The 17,610-nt window shown below is 39.5% G+C and overlaps 1 long non-coding RNA gene across 5 annotated transcripts in view; it reads right to left on the bottom strand.

Annotated features, from left to right (window-relative positions):
* Positions 1-6,943: 6,943 nt before the first annotated feature.
* LOC103349641 (uncharacterized) overlaps positions 6,944-17,610 on the bottom strand; it is a 39,604-nt gene continuing 28,937 nt past the window's right edge. For 4 of the 5 annotated variants that reach the window (XR_016220289.1, XR_016220290.1, XR_016220285.1 and 1 more), the window contains one exon: positions 6,944-7,171. This is a non-coding gene — a long non-coding RNA (uncharacterized LOC103349641). Of the gene's footprint in view, positions 7,172-11,757; positions 12,776-17,610 lie in introns of those variants that run through there. The other variant, XR_016220286.1, reaches the window with a different exon arrangement.

Genomic DNA, 17,610 nt, shown 5'->3' with positions numbered 1-17,610 from the left:
ATCACACCCTTAGGGTGGCTTTGACAGCACAGCTCTGATAAAGGCCAGAACCAGTCTGCCAGCCCTGGCTTGCCACAACCTTGCAGCTCAGTTCTTGAGCATGTCTGCAGGTGGAGAGATTAACTCTGTCTTTGGCTGGGTGGCTCTTTTCTGGTTGTCTGTAAGAGAAGTCCGAGTGAGAATGAACACACTTCTATGACATGGGCAAAAGCGAAAGGCAACGACTTAGCCTTGAAATGTAGCATAACACAGTGCTGTGTAACAGCTAGAATGAGAGAGAGTAAATCTGTGCATTGTGGGAATCTGCCACCTTGTATTTGCTCATGGCAAGAATCAACTCGCTGTACCTGATCACAATACGAACTGGGAGTATTTTGCTGACTTCAGCTAGCAGGTGCTTAATAGGTCCTCGTTAAATAAAGCAGTCATCTCTTTGTTACAAGACGTCATTTCAGATGTATTTAATAAGTCAATTTGTTAATTATATTATTCACTCTATCTCTTTACATTTTCTTAGCTACTCAAAGTCTGAGTTAAGACCTTTCACTGCAGTTGTGTTCCACTCTGTTGTAAAACTTCTCAGTTTCCAACAACATACCTACCATTGCGAAGATTACATTCTTTTTTAAAATATTTTATTTATTTATTTATCTATTAATTTTTAAAGATTTATTTATTTACTTGAAATTCAGAGTTACACAGAGAGGAGAGGCAGGGAGAGAGAGAGAGAGAGAGAGAGAGAGAGAGAGAGAGAGGTCTTCCAACCGATGGTTCACTCCCCAATTGGCCACAACAGCCAGAGCTGTGCCGATCTGAAGCCAGGAGCCAGGAGCTTCTTCCAGGTCTCCCACACTGGTGCAGGGGCCCAAGGACTTGGGCCATCTTCTACTGCTTTCCCAGGCCACAGCAGAGAGCTGGATGGGAAGTGGAGCAGCCAGGTCTCAAACCAGCACCCATTTGGGATGCTGGTGCTTCAGGCCAGGGCGTTAACCCAATGCACCACAGCACCGGCACCTAGATTTTATTTATTTATTTATTTGATAGCCAGAGTTACAGAAAGACAGACAGAGAGAGAGAGAGAGAAAGAGAGAGAGAGATCTTCCATCCGCTGGTTCACTCCCCAGATGACCACAATGGTAAGAGCTGCGCCAGTCCATAAACCAGGATCCAGAAGCTTCTTCCAGGTCTCCCATACAGGTGCAGGGGCCCAAGGCCTTGGGCCATGTGAAGATTACATTCTAACCAAGCAGTCAGTTCATATAACAAGCAAGTAAATACTTTAAATGCACTTGTTGTGAAAAGTGCTATTTTCCTCATACATTTTATCTTTACTAATATAATAATTTATGCAATAGTTACTACTGTAAATCTATTTTTATGCTGCCCTGGAAATTTCTACTTTTTGTTAGCAGTTGATTAATACAAATCTGCATTTTACTTTAATTTATAGTGTTTCTGTTTTATTTGAAGAGGATGCGATTTAAACAGAGAAGTTCATATAATGCACAATTTTTCCTACAATTGATATTTGGACTTATTTATGTCCTAAAACATACAGTTTTATATTATCTATTTTGGGGGGAAACGAGAACATTTAAGGAATACATAGATTAATAGGTATAGGAGGAGGATTAGGAAGGAGGAAATACACACAAAGGAGTTAAAGCAAAAGCATTTGGTCAAAACATGAAAGGTATGATTAGCAAGCTCAAAAAACTACATGCAAATAAAGTACAGTGCTGTTTGAATTTGACAACTTGTAAGTCAACAATGGCCTTACATTTTAATTTTACTTATTTATTTTAAAGTTTTTATTTATTTTTACTTATTTGAAATGTAGGGAGACAGAGACATACAGAGAAAAATTTCTCCAGCCTCTGGCTCACTCCCCAGTTGACTGCAACTGCCAGGGCTGGGTCAGGCTAAAACTAAGAGCCAAGAACTGAATCTTGGTCTCCCATGTATGTGGCCGGGGCCCAGCTGTGCATTAGCAGGAAGCTGGGATCAGAAGCAGAGTTGGGAGTGGAACTGAGAACTCCAGTATGGAATGTGGGCATCCCAGAGTGCAGCTTTACCACCTTGCCAAACACCTGCACGCTGGCCTTACATTTTTAGCAAGTTCAGGAAAGGATGAGAAATAAAATCAAGTGCAAATTATATTCTTTTCTCTTTTTCAAAGATTTATTTATTTATTGGAAAGTCAAAGTTACACAGAGAGAGAGAGGTCTTTCATCCAATGGTTCACTCTCCAGTTGGCCACAACGGCCGGAGCTCTGCCAATCCAAAGCCAGGAGCCAGGAGCTTCTTCTGGGTCTCCCACGCAGGTGCAGGGGTCCAAGGACTTGGGCCATCTTCTACTGCTTTCCCAGGTCATACCAGAGAGTTGGATCGGAAATGGAGCAGCCGGGTCAGGCTCGAACCGGTACCCATATGCGGTGCCGGCACTGCAGGCCAGGGCGTTAACCCACTGTGCCACAGCACTTACCCCGCAAATTATATTCAAAGAGGATCTGCTCTCCTCTCTTTCACTTTATTATTCCACACGCACACACACACACACACACACTCACATACATCCCAACAGTTGGGAAAAAATCTGGACATGGAACAAATACTCACTCTCAATGGGCCATCTATGACTGCACTGTTATCCCCAGTAAATATTGATCCTGGCAGGTACAGGTCTGTGCAGTTGTGCTGTCTACGCCAGGGAGTTAATTTGCTAAAACCAAATGTCTTTATTCCAAATTTACTTATTCCATACAGGAAACTTAAAATATTTTAGAGCCATGGATTCATCTGTGTTCTTTGTTGTTTCATCATGAATGCATTGCTTTAGGAATGTAGCCTTTGAGGAAAGATCTTTCTCAAAAATGCAGTTGGGTTGGGCATTTGGCCCAGTGGTTAAAATACTGCTTGGGATCATTTGCATCAGATACCAGAGTGCCTGGTTCAAGTTCTGGCTACTCTATTCCAGTGCAGCTTCCTGATAATGACCACCTTGAGAGGCAGCAAACGATGGCTCAAGTACTTGGGTCCCTGCCACCCATGTAGGAGGCCTGGTTTGAAGTCCAGCTGTTGTGAGCATTTAGGAAAGAACCAGCAGATAAAAGATTCTCTATCTCCCTCTTTCTCTCTCCCTCTCTCAACCTCTCCTTCTCTCTTCTCTTTCAAATCTAAATGAAAATATATAAATTTGTAAAAAGACATTCAAGTGATCCTTGACTAAAGTCAAACACTAAATTAAGCTTAAATTCAACTAGCAAAGGGAAGAAACTTTTGGTCAGTGCTGCTTATCTGCTAAGTACTTCCTCTTTTTAATTGTTTTGATTATTTTTGAAGGATCAGCGAGATTTATTACTTGGGAATTGCTTACATATCTAAAGTTGCCTGCCAATCTGCAGTCTTGTAGCCAACTGAGTTTTAGAAGAGGAAGCACCAGAGATGAGGATCAAGATAACTTACGTTCAGGTCCAAATTGTGCCTTTTGCTATTTGAATAAACTTTGGTGCTTCACTCAGTGCCCTTGGTTTTGGTGTTTTAGTTCCTCAAACTATAAAACAGAAGCAGCATCAACAGAAATATTAACTAAGATAGTGTGGCATGCCTGTTTACTGAATACAGATTAAAAATGTTGTTTATTGTTCATAAAATTGTTTGTATAGTGCAAACAACAGTTACAATGGGTCAGATCTTCAGGCAAATCTCTACTTGACTTCTCCCCAGCTGTATGGACCCAGAAAAACCCTTCAACCTCTCTGAGCTCAGTGCTTTCAAATATGCAAAACAAGGAAAACCCTAGCTAACCTAAGATTTGTGGGAAGATCTAGAAAATTATACATGGAAAATAGTTCAGGCTGCAGCAAATGAAAGAAGCATTATTCATATAAAATATTTTCTAATCCATAGCATAGAGAAATTGCTCCATGGCATCACATATCGTGAACTCCGTTATTGTCGTTACAACTGGGAATACCCAAAGTCTTTTGAGTGGGGAAAGCCGTTTGTGTAAGAGATGTATTTTTGTCTACAAACTAGCTGGAGAATGAAAGGAGTGCAAAGGCAGGCTATTTTGAGACTAAAAGAATCTGTACTCAGCCTAAGGCTCTGGCTCATTTTCTAGAACATTGCATTTAATTTGGCTTCCCTGAGTCTTCCCCAACCTCCCCATGGGTCTTTGGAAAGGGCAGACATTATATAACAAGGATAGGTGCTGCCACAGTCTCCTTAACCTCAGAATTCTGTAGACCCTTTTCTCCTCCTGTTTTTGGTTTTATTACAAACAAATCAGGGGCATTTTATTATAAGTGCAAATATGTTAAAGTCCCCTAGTGAAGTCACTTATAGCAGTCATGATACAAATCATCTCACAATCATATTATACATTTACTGACTCATAGCTTCGTCTTGTCTATCCATCACTTAGGTTGGGTTTGTGAGAGCAAGGCAGGAACAGTTGATGTTGTGAGTACACAATTCAACACAATGGTTTTGGAAAACGCTCTTTCATTCTGTGTGAGTAAAATTCATCCTCAATTTAAATCCATAACATCTACTCCTCCAGATCATTAAGACTTTCCTCTATTTCCTTTAAAACACTTTACCTTTAAAATGCACACAGAAATGAAATCATCTCGTCATAATTCTAAAATTATAATCGTATGTCTGATGCTAAATGCTGGCCTGGATCTCTCACTTTAAATTAAATTAATTCTCAAAGACAAGTCTAAATCAGTTATATCCATATGCTCTCATCTCAGTCACAGGCACATCCAGCTATTTCTAGGATGTTATTTTATTATGTCATCAGTCATTCCGTTTTTAGGGTTTTCTCCCATGGTACACTGACCACAGGAGAATCTAGGCATTACATCATAAATAACTCCTGGACAAATTAGATCAGTAACACCTGCAGATCATATATAAAAACACCAGGACAGAAGCCAGAAAAGGGCCTTGGAGCACAGCCAAACTCCAATCTCAGAGGCCACATTTAGCACAAGCGAGGCAGCGTAGAACTGAATTTGCCTGTGACGGATGGGCGCCGCGAGGCACTGGCACATCATCTGTCATCATCATTGCTGTTTGGAGGTGCGCGTGGAGAGGCGACGGGGGCTGAGAGGACAGGATCCATCTGCAAGTCACCGCAAGGAGAGGAGACTGATTGAGCTGATTTACTTTCTTCTCTCCTAATGTTAAAGCATACCCCTCCAAACCATAGCTGCTTCTCTGTAGAAACTAGAAACGCCTCTCTCAAGGAGAGGGAAGAAAAGGCAAAATATAGCCAGCCCAGACTAAGAAGCCAAACCGTGCAGGCAGGAGGACAAGCTGTGCTCTGAAAGAGATGTCTTTATTTAAAGAAAAATATGACAGCCCTGGAGGCGAGTACCTGGCTAGACTCTACAAATGCCATCCTCAGACAGAACAAAAATTCATCTAGGTCATTTGATTTCACAGAGTGGCCCTAAGCAATTACTTTTCTGGAAGCTGCTGGGTGTTGTTGCTAGAACCTTTAATTACCGGCCCCCAACAAAAAGCAAAGGTGTACCTAGACTCCCCCCATCCTATTTTCGTAACGTGTGCAAAGTTATTTCCGAGCATTCTAATGGATTCAAGTAGCAATTTGTAGCCCAGGTTACAGTTCTTCTACTGCCTGTGCAGCACTCAGTTGGAAGGAGGATCTATACTGAAAGGGAGGGAGTCTCAACGTTTCAACTGATAGTAATAAACTACTAGAGTATGAGGTATTTCATTGACAGAAATAAAAAGGAAGTAGAATCCCTAAGTATTTAAATTGAACTCTTGCCTTATGCCATATACAAAAATCAATTTCAGCTAGATGCAAGAGATGAATACCAAATGGCAAATCTATAAAGTTTTAGAACAAAGTATACAAATATAAGAGAATGACCTTTCAACCTGAGTGTATAAAAAGACTTACTTTTCTTTTTTTTTTAGACTTTTATTTGGTAAATATAAATTTCCAAAGTAGTTAATGGATTACAATGGCTTCCCCCCCCATAACTTCCCTCCCACCCACACCCCTCCAATCTCCCGCTCCCTCTCCCATCCCATTCACATCAAGATTCATTTTCAATTATCTTTATATACAGAAGATGGATTCAGTATATATTAAGTAAAGATTTCATCAGTTTGCACCCACACAGAACATAAAGTGTAAAATACTGTTTCAGTACTAGTTATAGCATTAATCCACATTGGACAACACATTAATGATAGAGATCCCACATGAGAAGTAAGTACACAGGGACTCCTGTTGTTGACTTAACAATTGACACTCTTGTTTATGACGTCAGTAATCTCCCTAGGCTCTAGTCATGAGTTGCCAAGGCTATGGAAGCCTTTTGAGTTCATCAACTTCGATCTCATTTCCACAAGGTCATAGTCAAAGTGGAAGTTCTCTCCTCCCTTCAGATCTTGCTCACAGAGTTCTTTCATTTAGTTGTGTTTTTTTTGTTTTGTTTTGTTTTTTGTTTGTTTGTTTGTTTTGCCAGAGTGTCTTGGCTTTCCATGCCTAAAATACTCTCCTGGGCTCTTCAGCCAGATCCGAATGCCTTAAGGGCTGATTCTGAGGCCAGAGTGCTATTTAGGACATCTGCCATTCTATGAGTCTGCTGTGTATCCCGCTTCCCATGATGGATCGTTCTCTCCCTTTTTGATTCTATCAGTTAGTATTAGCAGACACTAGTCTTGTTTGTGTGATCCCTTTGACTCTTAGACCTATCAGTGTGATCAGTTGTGAACTGAAATTGATCACTTGGATTAGTGAGATGGCATTGGTACATGCAACCTTGATGGGATTGTATCGGAATCCCCTGGCACATTTCTAACTCCACCCTTTGGGGCAAGTCCAATTGAGCATGTCCCAAATTGTACATCTCCTCCCTCTCTTATTCCCACTCTTATATTTAACAGGGATCACTTTTCTTTTTAAAGATTTATTTATTTATTGAGATGCAGAGTTACAGAGAGAGGGAAAGACACAGAGAGAGGTCTTCCATCTACTGGTTCACTCCCCAAATTGCTGCAATGGTTAGAGCTGGGCCGATTCGAAGCCAGGAGCCAGGAGCTTCTTCTGGATCTCCCACATGAGTGTGGGGGGCCCAGATTTGGGCCATCTTCCACTGCTTTCTCAGGCCATAGCAGTGAGCTGGATTGGAAGTAGAGAAGATAGGACTTGAACTAGCACCCATATGGGATGCTGGCACTGCAGGTGGTGGCTTAACCTACTATGCCACAGTGCTTGCCCTGAAAGATTTACTTTTCAATACAACATCCTTATCAAGACACAAACAGCATACCATAAAATTTACTCTTTTAAATAGTGAAATTCAGTGATTTTTAGTATATTCATTGTGTGCAGCCATAACCACTATTTGATTTTAGATTTTCAGCTCCCATTCAAAGAATGTGTTATAACTATTACACTTTCTGTCACTGTGAATTTGACTATTTCAAATATCTCAATTAAAAGGAACCATAAAAACTTTTTAAAGAAAGCTTCTATTTAATACATGTAAATTTCATAAGTATAGCTTTGAAATATAGCAGTTTTCCTCCCATACCTGCCTTCCCACCCCCAAATCATCTGACCTCCTACTCCCTCTCCCATCCCATTCTTCATTAAAATTCATTTTTAATTATCTTTATATACAAAAGATCAATTTAGTATATATTAAATAAAAATTTCAACAGTTTGCACCCACACAGAAACACAAAGTGTAAAGTACTGTTTGAATACTAGTTTTACCATTAATTCACATAGTACAATACATTAAGGACAGAGATCCTACATGGGGAGTAAGTGCACAGTGACTCCCATTGTTGATTTAACAATTGACACTCTTATTTATGACATCAGTGATCACCCAAGGCTCTTGTCATGAATTGCCAAGGCTATGGAAGCTTCTTGAATCCACAAACTCTGGCATTATTTAGACAGGGCCATAAGCAAAGTGGAAGTTCTCTCCTCCCTTCAGAGAAAAGTACCTCCTTCTTTGATGGCCCCTTCTTTCCACTGGGGTCTCACTCATAGAGATCCTTCATGTAGATCATTTTTTTCCACAGTGTCTTGACTTTCCATGCCTGAAATGTTCTCATGGGCTTTTCTGCCAGATCTGAATGCCTTAAGGGTTGATTCTGAGGTCAGAGTGCTATGTGACAGTATTCTTTCATTTAGCATAGTATTTTCAAAGTTCATCCATGTAGTAACTGGTACCAGTAATACATTTCTTGTTACAATTGTATAATATTCCATTTTATGGATATGACATAATCAATTTCTTCATACATCAGTTGGTGGCAATTTATGTTGCTTCCCTCTTTGGGGATAATTCTTCTATAAAAAAATAGAAGCAGGTTTTTGTGTACCTGCATGCTTTCATTTCTTGTGTGCCCTGATTATCTTCTAGTATAATTTTGGCACCATATAGTATCTCTGTGTTTAACATTTGGGACAACTGCCAAGCTGCTTTTCCATCATGGCTACATTTTACATTCCTATCAGCAATATCTGATGGTTTCCATTTTTAAAATATTTATTTATTTGAAAGGCAGAAGTACAGAAAGAGAAGGAGAGAGACAGAGATGATCCATCCCCTACTTCACTCTCCAGATGGCCTAACAGCCCAGATTGGGCCAAGCCAGAGCCAGGAGTCAGGAGCTTCTTCAGGGTATCCCACATGGGTGGCAGGGGCCCAAGCACTAGGGCCATCTTCCACTGCTTTCCCAGGTACATTAGCAGGGACCTGTATTGGAAGCCAAGCAGCTAATACTTGAACCATGCCCATATTGGGTGTTGGCACTACAGGCAGAGACTTAAAATTTATGCCACAGCACTGGCCCAGGGTTTCAATCTTTTGTTGTTTTTTAAGATTTTATTTATTTATTTGAGAGGTAGTGTTATAGACACAGAGAGGGAGGGACAAAAAGGGCTTCCATCTGCTGGTTCACTCCTCAAATGGTTGCAATGTACAGAGCTGCGCCGATCTACAGCCAGGAGCCAGGAGCTTCCTGCAGGCCTCCCACATGGGTGCAGGGACCCAAGCACTTGGGCCTTTCTCCTACCTTCCTTGGTGCACTAGCAGGGAGGTGGTTCAGATTTGAACTGGCACCCATATGGGATGCCAGTGTCACAGGTGGAGGCCCAGCCTACTATGCCACAGCGCCAGCCCCATTTCACTTTTTTGCCAAATTTGTCAATATTTGTTATTGTGTTTGTGTATGTGTGAGTTTTAAGCCACCTTAGGGATTATAGAGTGATATCTTCTTGTGGTTTTAATTTGTATTTTTCTAATGATTAATGATATTGGCCATTTTTTTCATGTACTTACTGAACATTTGTATATTCCTTTGAAGAAATGTTCTTCAAAATCCTTTGCTCATATTTTTAAATATTTCTTTGAGTTATAAGTGTCCTTTAAATTTTATGGGAATAGGTCTCCTATCAGATACATAATTTTTAAATATTTTCACCCACTTTGTGCTTTGTTTTTCTACTTTCATGCCAGAGTCCTTTGAAGAACAAAAGTTTTTAGTTTTGATGAAGTTTAATTTTATCCATTTTTTGTTCATTGTAATTTTGGTGTAATACCTAAGAAACTATTGCCTAACTTAAGTTTATTGCCAGGCTTATTTCTGAGAGTTTTGTTGTTTTAGCTCTTACTCTTAGAACTGTGATCTATTTTCAGTGTAGGTTTGTGTGTGGTGTGAGGTAAGGGTTCAAATTCATTCTTTTAAATCTAAACATTCCAATTTCCCAGCACCATTTGTTGAAAAGGTTGCTATTTCCACCATTGAGTGATTTTGGCATCCTTGTTGAAAATTGAGCATAAATGTAAAAATTTATTTGCACATTCTCAGTTCCATTTAGTTGATCTAAATCTCTATTCTTACAGCAGCATCATACTATAATATTGAATTGCTGTGGCTTTGTAGTAAGTTTTTAAAATATTTTACTTATTTATTTATATAGATAGGTTTCATGTATTTCATATAGACAATTGTAAGCACAAATAATGATAATTTCCACCCTCTATTCTCCTTCCTTATTTCCATTTTTTCACTCTTTCTGTATTCCTTTTTTATTTTAATTTCTGCAATAACATACACTCAATTTACCCTAGAGTCACAGGTTTAATCTTTCACTAAATAAATAATTCAACAAGTAATAAGTAAAAAGACCACTGTTTTCAGGCGTATAAGCAAGGCCTATAAACAATCACATCTTAACATGTTAATTTCTTTTTTTGCACTTTATATATTAGTTACCAGAAATCAGAGAAAACATATGATATTTGCATTTTGGGGTTTGGTTTATTTTACTAGACATAATGAGACATAATGGTTTCCAACTGCATCCATTTTGTTGCAAAAGATAAGATTCCATTTTTATGTTTGAGTAATGTTCCATTGTGTATATATATCACATTTTCTGTATCCAGTTATTAGTCGATGAACATGTGGGTTGATATCATGTCTTAGCTATTGGGTCTCCATGTATGTTCTTGTGCATCAAGATTATTTTGACCATTCTGGTCTTGAATTTCCATACAAATTTTATAATGATCTTATCAATTACAGCTAAAAAGGGAAACTGAGTATTTTTTTAAAGATTTTTATTGCTGGCGCCGCGGCTCAATAGGCTAATCCTCCACCGAGTGGCACCGGCACACCAGGTTCTAGTCCCGGTTGGGGCACCGGATTCTGTCCCGGTTGCTCCTCTTCCAGGCCAGCTCTCTGCTGTGGCCCAGGAAGGCAGTGGAGGATGGCCCAAGTGCTTGGGCCCTGCACCCCATGGGAGACCAGGAGAAGCACCTGGCTCCTGGCTTCAGATCAACGCGGTGCGCTGGCCTCTTATTTACATAAGAGGTAGAGTTACAGAGAGAAGGAGAGACAGAGAGAAAAGTCTTCCATCCTCTGGTTCACATCTCAAATGGCCGCAATGGCCAGAGCTGGGCAAATCCGAAGCCAGGAGCCAGGAGCTTCTTCCGGTTCCCTTCAAGGGTGCAGGGCCCCAAGCATCTGGACCATCTTCTACTGCCTTCCCAGGCCATAGCAGAGACCTGGATCAGAAGAAGAGCAGCTGAGACTCGAACAGGCGTCCATATTGGACCCTGGTGCCACAGGTGGAGGCTTAGCTCACCACGCCACAGTACCAACGCTGGTACCTGAATTTTGATAGGAATTTCACTGAATGTCTAGATCATTTAGGATATATTGCCATATTAAAGAGATTATTGTTTTTAATCCATAAACATGGCATGCCATTCTATTTATTTATATATTTTTAAATTTCTCTCAATAAAGTTTTGTATTTGTGTAAAACTTGGGTATTTTTATTGTTAAATATCCTTCCAAGAATTTTATTTTTATGCTAATGTAAATGGAATTGTTTTCTTCATTTCATGCTCATTGATAGTATAGACAAAAAATGTTTTTATATATTAATCTTGTATCCTTGCTGAACTCATTTATCAGTTCTGAGATCAACTTATTTTTGAATAAAGATAATTTTATTTTTTCCTTTCCAATCTAGATTTTTTTTTCTTTGCTGAATTTACCTAGCTAGAAACTCCTATACAATGTTGAAAAGAACGGCAAGAACAGACATTCTGACGTTGTTCACAGTCTTTGAGGAAAAATATTCAAACTTTTATAATAATTAAACATGATATTAAGTAGGAGTTTTTGTAGATACCCCCATTCGATTGAATACTTTTCATTTAATCCCAGTTTATTCACTATCACAGTGTATGTCATAAACAAATACAAATTGCAGTGGAATACATAAATGACCAGTTTAATTATATCAATATTGAAATTTCTGTTCATTGAAAAACATCATATGAAAAGAAACATCTCACAGAGTTATTTGAAGGTATTTGAAACATAAAGTAATCAAAAATAAGTATTTTTTAGAATATACAAGGTATTTTTTGCAATGTACTTGTTCAAGTCATTTGACATTTTTTCTATTGTGTTATTTAACATATTTGACAAAGCATTATAGAAGCACCTTAAAATATATCTGAATAAACTCCAAATACTTATACACATATATATTTGTTTAAATAAACTTACAAATGGATAGCCAAGTAAAAGCAAGTTGTAAAATAGTAATTATATTATATTTACATACAGTTGAAAAACAGGCAGAATTGATCTATTTTGTAAGTAAAACTACAAAAGAAAAACAGATCAGGGTAACTCTATGGTGAGTGGCTAATGAAAACTGGTAAAAAATGAAAGAGAAAGTCCACGTTCCCAGCCACGATTTATTTCATGATTTGATGGAGTTATAAGAACATTTGTTTTAAAGACAAATGTTTAAATGCATCTGGAGACTTATTTAATTTTCTGCATATCACATTTTATAATAAAAATGTTTAAGCCAATGAACAAACACATTGCTTTTCCTTGATTAGATTATGCTTACCATGAGTTAGTTGATCCTGCCTTTTATCAGAGACAGATGTTTTCAAAAACTAAGTTTGTGAAATGAGAGTTTTTAAATTCTACACTATTTTAAATTGATTAAGATGTGTTTGTTTATTTGAAAGGCAGAGTTACAGAGTGAGAGGAAGCAAGACAGGCTGGGGTTGAGGGTAAGGGGGAAGATCTTTCATTCGCTGGTTCCCACTGAAGTTGCCACTCTGGCTGGAGCCAAGAACTCCATCTGGGTCTTCACACGGGATGCAGGGACCCAAGCGCTTGGGCCATCTTCTGCTACTTTCCCAGGCACATTAGCAGGGAGCTGGATCAGAAGTGGAACAGCTGGGATTGGAACTGGTACTCATACGGGATGTCAGTGTTACATGTGGTAGCTTAACTCACTATACCACACTACCAGCCCCACTATTTTAATTTTAAATAATTCACTTTTACTTGAAAAGGAGAGAGCGAGCCTAGAGTGCTTTCATCTGCCTGCAATGGTGGGGGCTGGATGAACTGAAGCCAGGAGGTTGCAGTTCAATCCACATGGATGGCAGGAACCTATATATTTGAGCCATCGTCTGCTGCCTCACAGTGAGTGCATTAGCCGGAAACTGGACCAGAAGCAGAAGTGGAACTCAATCCCAGGCACTCCGATATAGGATGCAAGCATTCCAAGTGGTTGTTAACTACTGGGCCACAAAGCCCACCCACCCCTAATATATTAACACACAAACACACAAGACACGCTTATGTCCATAGAAATGTAGGCTGCACTTTATTAAATAGATTGCTGATAGAACTAATTGGCATAAGAAAGGCTAAGGAAGACAAATTAGAAACTATAGATAAGTAGATTCTTAATGCTACAGTCATTGAAAAACTAAGCTGTAAAAATACACTGCAAAACATAACAACAACAACAACATAAACACAACAAAACAAATAAAACCAAAAAACCCCAGGTTTAGGCCAACTCTGCTCTTAGCCTCAGACACATCGTAAAGCCTCTCTGTGCCATGAAGAACTCAGGTTAGATGAAATATGAAGCTTTCGCAGCCCCCACTGTCTGACCTGCCCATGCCCTGTAGTTCTAGGATTTCTGGATTGGAGGAAGAGGTGTTTTTGTCCGAGAGAGAGGAGCCGGATGTCACCCAGAGCTTCTAACCCCACCGCAAACAGAGCAAAGTAGGCTTCATCTCTTTCCATGGTGAGTTTCTTTATGCTTTTTTAAAGCTTTATTTTATTTAGTTTGAAGTCAGAGAGTCAGAGTCACAGGGAGAGAGAGAAGAAAGAAAGAGAGAGAGAGAGAGCGAGCTTCCATCTGTTGGTTCACTTGTCAAATGGCTGCGACAGCCCAGACTGGGCCAGGCCAAAGCCAGGAGCCAGAAGCTTCATCCAAGTCTCCCACGTGGGTGGCAGGGGCCCAAGTGCCTGGGCCATCTTCTGCTGCTTTCCCAGGCAGGGAACTGGATCGGAAGGGGAGCAGCCGGGACTCAAGCTGGTTCCCATATGGGATACTGGCGTTGCAGGCTGCTGCTTAACACTAGGACACAATGTTAGGACACTATGCCAGCCACAATTATGGTGAGCTTCAGTAAGACTCTCCTCTCAACAGTGGGCATTTGGCACAGTAATTAAGATGTCACTTGGGATGCCCACATCCTGTATCAGAGTACCTGGGTTCTAGACCTGGCTCTGCATCTGAATCAATCTGTTTTCCTCTATACTGCTGTTTTCAAGTGAATGAATAAGTATATTTGAAAAATCTATATTATATGTAATACATAAAATATTTAATATAATACATATAAAATATCCTTAAAAATAGAGCCGCTTTATAAATTGAAGGTAATTAATGTGGATGAAAACAGCAAGCATTTTATCGTATATAAACCAGTTGTATTCTTAGCTAAGTCAAGCAAAGATGAAATGGGTAAATCAGAGGCAGAGATTTAAAATTCTACCTGTGAATTTCTTCACAACTGTACAGTAAAATATATTACCACTTCCAGGGAAAAGGATCTAAAATTCCTTTCTCTGATAGCTTTTAAGATAGGGTTTATTTCTATGGGATTTAAATAGTATTTGGGAGGATTGGAAGGATGAAACATTTTGCTCAGTGGCATTTTATGCACATTCAGGTTTTCCTGGGTTATGGCACGAACATCTTGAACTTGAACTCAGAATTGCCTTCTTAGCTGGAGATGGGACAAGGTCTCAACGAGATAAATGTTATTCTAGACATTAGCGCCAATTGTGGCTTGTTCTCTGGTGCCATTAGAATTGAGTTCATTGATTAAAAGGAGCCTGTTTGAGAGTAGCAACACGAGAATGACATCTTATTTCACTTAGAGCAATTGCCCACGAAATTCTCTGTTCCTGTGGGCCCCTGAAATCCATTTTTTCCCTTTTCAACCCATTTTTTCCCTTTCACATCAAACACACACACACACACACACACACACACACATACCCTAGAGCCCTCATCTGTCCCCAGGACTCTCCATATCCACAACTGCATGCTTCTGTTTTGTTTTCTGTTTCTTCTCAGGTGAACTATAACCAAATTTTGATCTTGTTGTCATTTGCCTCTTAGTACCCCAGGCAACTAACTGTCTTGACAGCAGATTGACAGCAGGCACACAACAATTTGAGGAGAAAGAAAGGAGGGAGAAGGGACTAACAGATTCTATTTCCATTTAATCTAAGCAGACAGTACATATGAACAAGTCATTTAATGATGCTGAACCTCAGTTTTCTCATCCATGCAAAGGGGCAATAATTATGCCTTGAGAATATTTCACTTCTATTGTATATAACCCTATTTAAAATATAAAACAGTATTTGCTCTTAAATCAGAAGATGGTTTGTGCCCAACCAGATCAAGCTGATCCTTCTACATTGTTAAAAAGGAAATATCAAATATCAAGCCACTAATTTAGTTTTCAAGGTTCATGTTGTGCGATTAACGTTCTGCAATGAAAATTTTATTTAATTCCCTCATTTACCCTCAGCCCTTTTTTTACTGGCATTTTTTTAATTTATGTAATAAATATTTCACTTAAATTCATCATGACAGCCCGAGTTTTCTCATCTACTCATTCAGGTTGACTTAAAATGCATCCAGATATTTTCTGGATGAAGCAATTGCCCTGACATATTGTACAGTAAAATCTTCCAGCAAGAAATTGTTTAGACTTGTTTATGTGACCTATTTGTTGATTTCTCCTGGAAGGCTTTGTGCCAGGAAGAATAATTTCTCCCCCTTATAGATTAAATTGAGTCTATATTGCCAGCACACAGATACACAGAGCCTCCATCCAATAGGTTGACTCACTTGAATTTATAGTTATGATAAAGTAATTTGGCAAAACAAACTCAAGCTGTTAAGCACCGAGAACCAATCCCAGATTCAATTGAATCCATGAATGAGGCTGCACCTCTGTGGCCATGAACGTTTGATCATGTAAATATTCCCCCATAGGCCTTGGATGACAAGCCGGATGGAAAGGAAGGGGAATATTGGGCCTACAATGTTGCTCACCAAATGTGCTGACTAAAACGAACAAGCAGTACCGTCTGTGAGCTGGAGTCTTTGGCAGCTCCCAGGGAAGCTTCTGCCTTTGGTGGCAAAACAAAGTTTGGGCTGTATTTTTTCATTGTTTTTTTTTTTTTTTTTTTTTTTTTTTTTTTTTTGAAAGGGGATAGATAGAACCACTTTTTTAACATTGGCTCTTTTGTGTTGCAGGCAGTCTGTTAGCACACATTTTCAGATGCACTTCAGAAAGGAAACCAAATAGAAGTGTGGAAGCATGTTAATTACCCAACAACATGGCACACCAGATGGCCACCAAGGTCTGCTGCAGTCGAGTAGGTAAATACTGTGTCCCATCCCTTTTGTCCTTTCTGCAAACCAAAGTCTGAATTATGTTCCTTCAAAGACTCTTAACGGACAAAGTAAACAGAAGATAGGCAAGCCATATTTATAAAAAAGAACAGTAAAGAGTGAAGGCAGACATTTATTTTTCCCCTCTTGGTAAATTCTACAGAATTATTGGCTCCAGAAAAAAGTCTTCTAATGCTAACATGCATGTCCTCCGTGAAAACGCAAGCAGCACAGAAAATGAGTTTGTTTTTCCAAAGTACGTGCAGTGTTTGGGCTTAGTGTGTTTTTTGATAACAAGTGTGTCAGTTTCAAGACTTCTTGCTGGGCTGTGTAACCAGCCTTCCTGTGTTGCTAATGGGAGATTTTTAAATTCATTAAGTCAGTATACACAGTCATGGTTCATTCCAAGAAAAACACAAAACTTGCACTTTTAAAATGTCTTTCTGCTGAGCTGCACATACATGGTAAATTCTGCATGACATTTCATTTTCCACGTAGAACCTCAGCATGTGCCCAGGGTGACAGCCTTAGCTTCCATGATAGATCTGTAAGTCTGAGAGGCAGGGCAGTCCATGTGCAACCCTGATCTGTGGGCTCTCCCTCTCTGGCAGACCCCTTTCTCTACTTCCTCCAGGAAGGTCCTTGGCTTTGCCTTCATTGCTACAAATGGGGGGTGTGGCAGTTTGGGAGGGCAGAAATAACTGCTAGTATTTTTTTATTATTATTATAGTTTAAAAACCAGCGACTATAGGAGCACTATGTGGCTCAAAGTCTACACAAAAAACTAGACAAAGCTGCAAAGAAAGCACGGCTTTCAAGACCCATGTCCTGGCTGGCGTGCCACTAGAGCAGACATTCAACTTGAAATGAAAACAGCTGTCCTCCACTAATGAGGATGGACAATCAGGTCGAGGTAACAGCACGGGCCTCAGAGCTACTCTCTGCACAGTTAAGAACAATTTTCCATGGGAATAGCATTAGAGGGTAGCGGGCAAAAAAAAAAAAAAAAAAAAAAAAAAAAAAAAAAAAAAAACAATAACAAGTGTCCCTCTCTCCCAGGATTGGACATTGGCATGATTCCCACATTTACTTAGAATCTCAGGCAAAGGAGAGGAAAAGGAGGAGAGAGTCTCAGATCGATTGGGATCCAATTTCTGCCTTCTTTGAACAAATAAGTTCTCATAGTACAAATCAAGTTGGGTTTGACCAAAAGTAAAAAGTTCTTGTGCATAGCTGAGTTTATTGACTGAGGATCATACCTGTGATCT

Source organism: Oryctolagus cuniculus, chromosome 14, assembly GCF_051225735.1.
Source record: "Oryctolagus cuniculus isolate XC-2025 breed Fujian yellow rabbit chromosome 14, ASM5122573v1, whole genome shotgun sequence".
NCBI lineage: Eukaryota > Metazoa > Chordata > Mammalia > Lagomorpha > Leporidae > Oryctolagus > Oryctolagus cuniculus.
The sequence above is the reverse complement of the archived record's forward strand: the minus strand, read 5'-3'. Positions and strand labels throughout refer to the sequence as shown.